General features: G+C 44.6%; 1 protein-coding gene across 2 annotated transcripts in view; it reads left to right on the top strand.

Annotated features, from left to right (window-relative positions):
• The first annotated feature begins 717 nt into the window (after positions 1-717).
• The window catches only part of dennd4c (DENN/MADD domain containing 4C), a 53,212-nt gene continuing 42,643 nt past the window's right edge, over positions 718-11,286 (top strand). The window contains exon 1 of one of the 2 annotated variants that reach the window (XM_035427558.1): positions 718-1,001. The gene's annotated coding sequence lies outside the window, so the exon portion shown is untranslated. Of the gene's footprint in view, positions 1,002-1,305; positions 1,489-11,286 lie in introns of those variants that run through there. The other variant, XM_035427559.1, reaches the window with a different exon arrangement.

The following is an 11,286-nucleotide window of genomic DNA, read 5'->3' as shown; positions in this document are numbered from 1 at the left end:
CTGACCCGGGATGAATTTTGGCCAGGGCAAAAAACGAAATGCCTCGGTTATGTGTCATAATAAACGGTCCCATGTATTTAATTGCCGTCCCATATAGAAGGGTTGTTAAGGAAGTATGAATGCAAATACACATCTTTAGGATGCCGGAAAAGTAGGCCTATTACTGTATTACTGGTACAAGCTCTTGGCAATCATCTGAAACTAATCGCCCCCTCAGTGAAATGGGGAGGGGTGTAATTTTAAGAGTAAAATATATATTTACATTTATACGCATGTGCGCTTTTATATGCAACGATATTGTTCCCATTTAATTTTGCATATCTGCCAGCGAAGCAAACTGAGCGCGATAAAGGAATCTGCATTTTGCGCTTTCCCCTGATGCTGACAACGACATCCGACAAAAATCCATGTTTTCAGTTGTTTCGAAAATTCGCAAATAACAGCAAAAGTCGTCCTGCAAAATTTGAGTAACTTGTCTGAAGAGCTACCAACCTTCGTATCGATAATCTTCCGTACCCTTTGTGCTTTTAGAAATGATGCAGTGGTTAATTAATCATTTCTTTCGTTGCATGATTAAACTCGTGAACACTTGAAGAACTGGCCACTTGTTGCATTCACGCACATTTGCGTTTCATTGCATCTGAACTGAAGACAGAGGGCACCATAAACCCGAGAAAGAGCAGGAACGCGCGTTTAGCCAGTCCTCTAAGCCCCAGTCAGTCTGGGCGGTTCCATTCCGCCTTTAGCAGCAGACAGAAGGCTCAAGAGCTCACAAAAGTAACAAAACACAAACATGGCGCCCGCTTGCACAGACAGCTAGCTGTTGATAAGAGTACCGCAAAAAAGTGGAAAAGAAAGTTTCCACGTATCACAGAAGTGCAGTCGTTCTGTATTTGAAGTGGATGTCTTCTAATCTGCAAGGGCGGAATACCATACGGAGCTGAAAGCAGCAAGTTGCCTACATGTCAACATTGTTTCTTTTAGTAGTATAAAAACAGCTGGTAAGTGTTAACTTGTTGCTTCACTGGATAGACGACTGATTTTAATCTTAATGACAAGCAACTGTTTTCCTTAACTGTTGCGATAGAAGGATCCTTATTTTGAGCGTGCGGTCAAACTTTGTATCGTTATCCTATTAACTCCCAATTCAGCAGGGTAGGCTATTTACTGCCAAATTTATGATGCAGCGCCGGTATGTGGATTGTCCCGTCCCGCGTTATCTAAATTGATATATTGGTTTGATTTACACTTCGTAGCTACATATGTTGTTACTGCATGTGACACTTCCGTGTTGAACCGGGGTTTAAAATGTGTGGAACTGAGTTGAGATGTGACACAGTTTAACGAAAATATGCAATGATAGTGCAGTAAACTTACAGCAACCCCCAACCTTCATTCTTAGGCCCCAGCCCATTGAAAAGTAGTAGGTCGCTTCTTGCTCTCTTAGCAAACAGCGCAGGTGCTATAGGGTGTGTCAATACAAAGCAGGTAAGCTACCCGTTAAACCGACACGGTTCTTTTGATTATCCGCAGTAGTGAACGAATACCAACACCGCTTAGGCTACGCTGTTCCTTGATATGAATGGTTTGGTTGGCTAAGTTCACTAAATAATTTTAAAATGACAAGTAGCCTGCACCTCCACTGCAGAACTAAAAATTTGCTGCCATTTTTATGCTTGGAGAGCTGTGCCAGTTGCACGGCTATGTCGATTAAGACCGCAAGTGTGGTTCTGACCGAGTGTCAGAATTTCCCTAAGATGATGACTCGCTCAAAACTAACAGGAAAACCAGAGTTTCTGTCAAGGGACAGTTGAATGCAAGTTCGTGCAGAAGTCGGGTTTCCTAACTTGATAGTTAAGAGTCATTCAGTGCTGGAGCAATTGATATTTGTTGATCAGATAGACGTAGCGTCCTGAAAATGCAGTGTTGTTTGCTAAATGCAACTGCCACTCGGTCTCCATGCTTTAGTTTCCCAATATGTTAGTGCCGTTGTCATTGTTCCCTATATTTTAGTGCCGTTGATAAGGTCGGAAGAAAATATGAGCAGTAGCTGCTGTAAGTAGTTTTGTGGAAAAACATTCACTGTGTTTACTGGTGAAGCTAAAAGATTGAAGTCTTGTGTGGCAAGCTTTAGACTCAAGTAGCCTCAATTGAGACTGCTGAGGTTGGTAAATTGATCATTGAAAATGTATTACTGGCAACAGAAAATAACTCGTTTTGAAGTGGTGTGATTTTTATCTTTGACTGGTTATGATAGGCAGAGCGCTTGCATGTCTTGGACTTCCTTACACAGATGTGTCTGTGTACCTTCCTGATCACTGCAAGAGTCTGGAACTTAGCATTTCTGTGGCTCAGTGTTTTGACAGCCGAATTCTGTTTTCGTTGCTTGCGGTGTTGGGGCAGCGTAAGGAATGTCAGTCAAAGTCATTCTTTCCACTTTTCCATGTCTGCCTCAATTCCTCCACTGCCCTCCCTGTACAGGACGTCACCTCTCCAGCTGCGCGCGGGCAGGGTAAACGGTCCTCTGTCCAGACTCATTACTGTGGCTACTGATGGTCGCGGCAGGACCCACGCATGACATTTAGCCTACTCACAGCCCTGCTGCTTCAACCCGGCCCCGTAGTTTTATTAGGACGTTAATACACGTGTCATACTGTCGGGGTTGTTTTTTTGGAGTCACAATGCAACAGATAGGTGATGCGCAGGCTTCCCCTCAGTGAGTCAGTGTAGTGTCCTCTGTTACCCTGTCCACATAAAAATGAAAAGCGCTCCTGTCAGTTCTAGCTAATTAGCTGGCTGAGGGACGTAGCAGGGCTCGCAATGAAAATACTTCCGGAAGTGTTTTTATTGGTGAGCAGCCAGAAAAGTTAAATATAAACTGCATTTGATGGGTGATTGCCAATGAGGAATGAACATGATTGATTTCAGCAGGGCCGGAAAGCCTTGAAGCTTCGAGTTTCCATTCAAGTTCCATCTCTGCAAGCTCTTAAAATTTTGTCTATTCATGGATCATGACTTGCACTGCAGGCATAAATGCATGAACTGCAGCTGTGATTTTTCACTTGACTCTTAACTGCCACCTCTCCCAGTTACCCTTTGACAACTTTGCTGTTAACCTTTAATGAGCATGTGTCGTCATTTTAACTGTGCAGTTTTCCAGGAAGGCTAAATCAGTTTTGCTGACTAGGTTTAAAAAAAAAAATTAAAAAAAAAAACATTCTCTTGTTGACGGGCAAACGCATCATTATGACATTTACCTTGGAGACCATCTGTTGAGTCCATCGTGGTGGGAGAGCAAAATCTAAATTACCTGGGTCAAGACCTACGGCTGAGTGGTGTGCCCGTGTGCAGTAGGCTGGCTTCAGGGTCCTGTAGAGGAAGGTAAGCACGTTCATGTAGTTAACAGGTTCAAAGCTCATGCAGCGTAAATGGTCATTAATGGTCCAATGTGGTGCCATTGGTGGGCCCAAGAGAAATCGGCACAGTTTGTAGGAGAGGAGAGTTTCTGCAAAGTTGGGGAAATGTAACACTGCACTATTGTCTGCGGCACTTGAGAACACACACAAAGGCTTGTCGAGTGAATGTAGGTCGAGCAGGTTTTCTCTCTATCCTTGTTTGCTGCAGGCTATTGTCTAACAAGCCTTTACAGTCCAAATGGTGTGCTCACAAGAGTGAATGAAAACATACCTTTTGCTCCTAAATTTAAATTTGGCCAGTGTGAAAGAATTTTAGTTTTTCTTAATTTTGCCTGCTGAGAGGCATCTGTGTAGCCTTGTGCATAAAAATTAAGATTTATTTTGTACTTATCAGTATGAAATGTGCCTATTTTCACATTAGAAGACATGAAAGTTTAGCCTGCTTCCCAGGTGAATACACTAATTACGCTTTATTGCTTCTTGGAAACTGCCTGACAGACGCTTCAAAGAACATTCAGAATTGTATGGGTTCAGCACGTTTTATGATGGGTTAAAATACAGCATTGGTAAATTATTACCAGCTGACTGCCTGTGCAGCAGGTGTTCTTTACACAGACAGTGAGCACATTTTAAATAAAATTTATTATGAATAGCTCCATCTCAGGAAGGGCTTGTGAGACAATGTTCTCTGGCAAAATATGGTGAGAAATTTTGTATGTTTTTGTATGCAGTGGTGTCTACGTCTTTGTAACGGAAGACCAGAAGGATGGTCAATACGCACTTCAGACCCCACTAATCATGCAAAACATTGGCTGTCTTTGTATCAAGCTGCTAGGAGATCAAATTCCAGATAATGACCATTCCAGTTACTTTTTGTTGATTACTAGAGGGTCCATTTACCACAAAGTGAATGCCTTTTGTACCTCAGAGCATCTGTTGCACCTGTGTACAGGTCACTTAATTCTTAGAAGAATTTTCTATAGATGAATTTGGGCAATATTTGAACACCTTGCTCAATCGAGTATAAAAACTCTAGAGACCGAATCTGTTGGGTAGGAATGATTCCATTAATTAAAATCTTTGTGTCAGCCTTATGCTAGCTTGTTGATGTGAAAGAATAATTAGTGCTTCGTTTTCACCTCTCTCATACTGTGGAAATGGTGAGGCTGGAGTAAGTCAGTGTTTTACAGCTGATTTGTCATGCATGAGGAGAAACTAGTCTCATGACTCGTACATTTCTGTAGAGCTTGGCTCCCTTTTTTTTTTTTTACTTCAGAACAGTGCCCTGCTGTGCTGGCTGCTTTTGTCCAACATTTTAATTAGTTTTGTTGTTGCTCACTCTTCTTTTAGAATTAGTTTCATGCGCATGAATTGGTTTTTATGATCAGTTTTTGTTTTGTGGAAAAAGACTGTTCCAGGAAAAAAATGGACTGAGCCTGTGTACACCTGCCCAACAACAGGTTTTCTAACCTTCATCGTCACCGTGCCATTACTGTTAGGATCAATATCTTTCCCAGAGAGGGCCGATCACAGCAGTACTGTTGCCTGTATCTGGAGTTGTCAAGAATCCAAGACCAAACACAGGCCTTATTGTAAAATATCCTGTGTAAAACTCATTCACTGTAGCCAGCCCAGCTCCTATTGCAAATCTCTTGACATGCTGTAGGAAGCGGCTTTTGATTGCACACATACTTTGGCGCCCAACCAGAACCTGTTTTTAGGTGATGAATGGTGGCATGAGAAGCGCCCAGTGTAATGTACAGCATTGTCATTACCATCGTAATCACTCGCAGAGAAGCACCTCAGTTCCTTTCACGCCAAACCTGCTCTGAAAGTGTGCTGAAATGGCTGTGGGCATTAGCGCCCAACGCAATATGGATTGTAAACATGTGCTGCTGCAGCCCCATGCTGAAAACCCGGCGGGGGAATTCCAAATAGTGAGGATTCCTGATATGTAACGTGAATAATGCGGGGTCATATAGCACCGCGCCGGTGACGGTCACCAGCATTCCTCACGCCAACCGCCCCTTCCCCCTGCCACCTCACTTCAGAAGTTTCTGCAGTTCTGCTGCTGCTGTCAGGCTGTGAAATATGTACGCCGCGGCAACCCCGGGCGGCTCGCGCTCGGAATCGGCTGGAAGCAGCGAAACGTTCTGCTCTCTCTGAGAGCCTCGGGAGTCTGGGCTGTACGGGGAGCGGTAAAACTGGTCCTGCTGTTGCCCTGGATTAATTCTCCAGGAGCCACTGACGAAAGCTGTCTACACTTTGCATGCGTGACAGTAGACCTTGTGCTGTTGATTTGTCTATGCTGAGCCAGGCGTTATCATTTCCTTTGTAATAAGTGTCGGATGGTAGATAAGTAGGGAGTGAATGACTAGTAGCATGCCTGTGAACGTAGCATGAACAACATAAAAAATCCTTGCAATTAAAAATGGATGAATGTAAAAAATAAAATGGACAACCTAAGAACTCACAAGGCATTCAGACCTCTATATAATTAGCATGAAGATATGTGCTCCAGATTTTGGTCAGGAAAGGTAGAAACAGGATCGACCATATGAAAGCAGACGGCTGTATCTGGAGGATACCAGGGAAACTACATTCTGACAGGAGGCCAGATAAGTTGAAAGGTCAGAGGAAACAATGAAATCCATATGTGGATGGTGATTAGATTCTGAAGTGGTGTGTGTGTGTGTGTGTGTGTGTGTGTGTGTGTGTGTGCGCGCCTGTGTGCGCGCCTGTGTGCGCGCCTGTGTGCGCGCCTGTGTGCGCGCCTGTGTGTGTGTGTGTGTGTGTGTGTGTGTGTGTGTGTGTGTGTGTGTGTACGCTTAAGAGCTGACAGTCCAGAGGGCCAGTTTGTTTTCACCATTTTAGCCATGCTGTCTTGTGATGCAATATCTGTCACGCAGCACTCAATTGCTTTCTTATTTGGCAGTTTTCTGGCTGCTCGATAGAGGCTGCCTATCTGTTTGATTAAATTAAAGAGTGGCTCTGACTCATAGGTATCCTTGTGGTATCCTGCACACTTGATTAATCCCTGGCCTAGTGAAAGATAAAGTCATACATATACTAAGTAAAAGGATTCATGGGTTAGACTGTATACGCATACTAGGCTCTTTTTCCATATTGTATTTGAGTGCATAATAATGGCCGCTAATACGGTCTGCCTTTCACTTTGCTGAAGTATTGATACTCAATTAAAATATCCAATCCATTTAGTTAATGTTGCAATACAGAACAGCAGTAAAAACAGTTGAGGAGCTCTGGAAAGAACCGTGGGTCCTGAGTTGAGTAGCTTGCCATTCCTATTCACTGGATGTGCTAGCTGTGAATTTTATTGCTGTTACACAACACTTGTTCAGGGCACTTCTATCCTTCAGTGCCATTCCGTTTGCTTTGGCTTTTTATAGCACATGCGAGCCTTTCATTTGCATCGAAATCATAGCAAATACTTTTGTGCTCTTCGGTATTTTCAGATGAGGATCACTGGTCTTTTCTTTGTGCGTTATCACACGTCCCTTTCTGACCTAAAGCTGCAAATTGGTTAATGGTGTGAAAATCTCGTGGTCTTTTTGCTGCAGAGCAAGTCTGACTTTGGTCTGATTTACAGTAAATGTGGGGGGAGGGGGGTGGGGAGTTGGGGTGTGCAGTACTAGGAAGTCGCCCTTACCGAAGAAAGGGCCAGAGGATTGAGCTTTCACTTCCCACGACGCAAAGAAAAGGTAGTAGTAATTACTTTGTCGTAATCGATTTTAGGTTAGGTGTAAGCAGTGCATGTTCTGCCTGCTCAATCCAGAGAACTTGCTTCGGGGGCTGAGAGAAAATGAGTGTGTTTCAGACTGTGACTGAAATGTAAGACATATCCTAAGGCAAGCGGCTTCTCATGATTAGAATACCATGTCAATAATGGCTCCTTTTATGTCCTATTCTCATATTTATCGTGTGTAGTGGATGCATCAACTGTGCCGTATGGCAGTTGAACGCTTGAAAGCTTGCCTTGTCCACAGTCCAGGCTAAGTTGGCCTGTGTGATTGGATACTGGGCAAGCGATGATTTCACCCTGTGAGCTGGACATAAAAATCAGGGGCCCATCACTGAACGAACCCATGAATGGGTTCTGGATATGTATTGGAACAATTGACAGTTATGCACAGGCGATTCTGTTTTAATGTTACATATCATGTGACCAGTAGAAGTCTAGTAGGGCTGGATTTTTCCTTACTGAAAGGAAACCATGCCTTTTAGCCAGCTCTGAAATAGATATCACATGCTATGTCCTACACTGGACTGTAATCGAGACCTAAGATTATGTTATCTTGATATCATCATGGACCCACCGGCTATCTGTTGAAGAAAGAATGAAGGACAAAGACTGGTATCAACCACAAAAGGACATTGTGAGGAGTTGCCCATCTCATCTGATCAAATTGCGCATACTGGTGAATTCTGCAATACTTAGATCTCAATGAACTACAGATTGGGGTGATGGTACCGGAAAGCTGCTACAAAGTTCCTGCTAACTATTTCCAAGGATTTTCCCACATAGATGCTGTTGGCACACAGCCTTTTTCTGGAACAGTACACTCATAGCCACAAAGAAACGCTCGGGTGAAAGAGCTGCAGGTCGGGCATGCTGTAAGCTCTGCCTCTGGATGTAGGCTATGTCGTGCGTGTGTTCCTCAGACTGACCTTAGAGGTCCAGCATAGACTAAAGCCCATCAGAATTACAGTTTACAGGTTGCTGGATAAGTAGGTGGATGACTCCTTTTGAGGGGTGCTTTACATTTATATTTTTGTTATTTGAAAGTACATTTTCCAGAGTACATTTTTTAGTTCCAGACGCTAAAAGGTTTTTGATTAACTTAGACCCCTCCCCCCCATATTTTCGTTTTGATAAGCAGTTCACCAGGGCTTGAGCTCATGCAGTCATGTATGAGGCTAGCATGTCTGAGAAAGGTGCCATATAAAAATAAACTTATTAACTTTTTAAGCAAAGCTCATGAATTATTTTGAAAGCTTGACACTTCTGTTTTGCCTGTGTACTTGCTGACCACGTATAAGAATTGAGTAACTTTGCTACCTGAGACCACAAGTGGTTTTTATTTATTTTTGTTCATATTTCATATTTTGGTAACCGTACCAAGGGTTACTGTGTAAATGTTATGTGTGCCACATTGTGTGCATTCCTTCGTCTCTGAGAAGCAGTGCATTACGACATCGTTGCCATAAACGGTCTCTTTGTCCCAATCGTCGGTTGCGTCACGCTGCCTGAAATCTGAGCGAAGCGAGTGGATTCTCTTTGTTCAGCCCGTCTGTCTCGTCTGCTAGCGTGGCCGTCGGCCCTGGTTCCGTTGCGACAGGTGGCGGACGGCCGAGCCCTTGCGCCTCTCCTCATTGGCTGGTGGGTGGGGCCAGGTGTAAAGCGCGGTGCAGGTGGCTGAGGGGAACAGGATGCGGTAGAATGCCGGTGGCGCAGAGGTCACACTGCTCTTTTTGGTGAGGGAGTGCCGGAGCGCTCTCCCTGAGAGCCTGGGAAAGGTGTGCTGGCTTATACGCAGCGGCAGCCTGCTATTATCTGTCGTACTGTTCGTCACGTTTATAGTGGGAGCAATATTTTCACTTGCAGTGTGTCACATTTTGGTCTTTAGTCATGGTTCCATGTGACTTTAGTGTTTAAATCTCTGGGAAGAGTTCCTTCCTCTGGTGATTAAAAGAATAAACTTGGGTCATCGTATTACACTTTATTACACAATTATTACAATATTTTTTTTCCCCTGGTACATAAATCATTTACTTCAGTTCTTTCATGGCGTGACATTTCAGTACAGAAAATTTATAATTCAGCAAGAAGCAAGCAAGGCTGTTTCTGTGTTGTTGTACAACACATTGGTTCAATTGAATGTTTGTGAAAGGATTTAAGAGCCCCTTTTGGAATGCAGCCCAGAAGAAGGTGGCTAGTTCAATTCAAATCCAGTAACCTCGGTTGACCCCATTAAAAGGCTGGTTCTCATTGGACAAGAACCACTTGAAAATGCTCTGCTTGGCCATCACTTTGTTCCTCCACCCTGGCTCCGCCCCCTTGACACCACACGGTGTTGACAGGTGGCGAGGTGTCTGTGCCACAGCCCCTGCGGAGCGTCCTGATCATTAGGGCAGGGTGACACAAGTGTCACTTATGGTAGGCTCTAATCTCATGGAGGCTATTAGCTGTGAACTGTTAACAGAAAGAGTGCTTAAGATCAGTGTTAAAGGTATACCGCCATACCGATATTTGTTTAAGTACATTATTGCTGCGGTGCAGGGCTGATGTAATTTAACCATGCAGTTGTGGTTCACGTGCTTTTGAATGACACTGTAAATGTGAGGGTTGCTTGTTGTGTGTAAACTGCTTTGTGGGACTTGTATTTTTGTTATTGTGTAGTTTGCATGCATTCAGACTCCCGAAAGCCGCTGGACTGTTCCCCGGCTCCATGCTGCGTTCATTTACGATTCCCACTCCCCACATTTCCCGGTTTGTGAATATTAATAATTTCTCTCAGCCGGGCTTTCAGAAACACTCTGAATAACATAGCACTTAATCACAGCCTGTCGGAACCATTACTTTATATTTGCCCCAAGTGGCTGTAGTAATACTGTTCTTCACCTTTCTTTTTTTAGATCACATAAGTCATTAGCCTGCAAGGAACCGAGAGTAACCTCAGCTGACATGGTCTGTACTCAATGAAGCAGTGGGCAATTAAAGGCTCCGGGCTCTCTTGAAAATGTAGGATTTCACTGTTTGGTAAACCCTGCTGGGAGTCTCTTGCTTTAGGTATGCCATTCTGGTCTCTACCAGTCAAAACAAAGCACTTCAGTCCTTTCACATCCCCTCTGTTGCCTTGCCCAATCCCCCTAGTCTCTGCGGAAAGCGGAGAAGTGGATTGTCTTCTCCAGGGGTCGAACCAAGCTGTTGCCCCCATGTACTTTTCACATAGCACAAAGTATGCGTTGATCACAATGTTGGGGCGCGCTGTTTAAAATGCTTGCAATTGTTACTGAACAACTGTTAAGCAGGCGTTAAGCAACCGTTAAGCAACTGTTAATTTCCTTAATGGATGTGGGAACTGCATCCAGCGTATGCCGTGCGGCGTCTTGCGTTTGAGTCAGGTGTTTCCGCTCGTGCCGGCGGTGCTGCCGCCTCGCTGGCTAGCTCCAGCACGTTAGCTCGGTGTGTAGGGACATGCACGCCGCCGTTAGCGGTTCCCCACCTCCCCCAGGCCGGCCTCCTAGCGGAGTCTTTCCCCTGTAAGTGGGGCAGGCAGTGCTGGGAGGACACTGGGCTGCCCGTTGCCCCGTCTCAGTGTCTGGGGCCTTTGTGTGGCCTGGATGAGATCACACTGCTGCACGTATCCCACAATGCATCCCCCCCCCCCCCCCCCCCCCCATCCCCTCCTGTTTTACAGATTACAGTTCTTGGAAACTGACCTTCAGGAATCAGCTTTATAATTCAAATGTCTTTTATTTTGTGTGTTTTTCATGGGGTTTCCTGGCATGGGCTGTGGCGCTAATGACACCACAAGTAGGGTTTTTGGCTGTTAGCGATTTTTGCATTCATGAAAAACTAGGCCCCCTTACCTGGGGGCAGTGGTATCATTTGCATGTAGAAGAGGGTTTCTCAACATGCTCATTGTTGCCTGCAGGAATCTGTGCCTGTGGTTCAAGATGAAACCGGTGCTGCAGCCAAGAAATTTGACCTTTGAATTCCAGACACAATGGGCCAGGCAGTCCCACTTCCATGCGAAAGAAACGCTAAATGGGAAACCTTTCGGACTGCGGAACAATTACGAACACCCCTTGATGGCGATAACCAGAAGTCCGAGTTCCAAACCGG

Source organism: Anguilla anguilla, chromosome 7 (assembly GCF_013347855.1).
Source record: "Anguilla anguilla isolate fAngAng1 chromosome 7, fAngAng1.pri, whole genome shotgun sequence".
In the NCBI taxonomy this organism is placed as follows: Eukaryota; Metazoa; Chordata; class Actinopteri; order Anguilliformes; family Anguillidae; genus Anguilla; species Anguilla anguilla.
The sequence above is the reverse complement of the archived record's forward strand: the minus strand, read 5'-3'. Positions and strand labels throughout refer to the sequence as shown.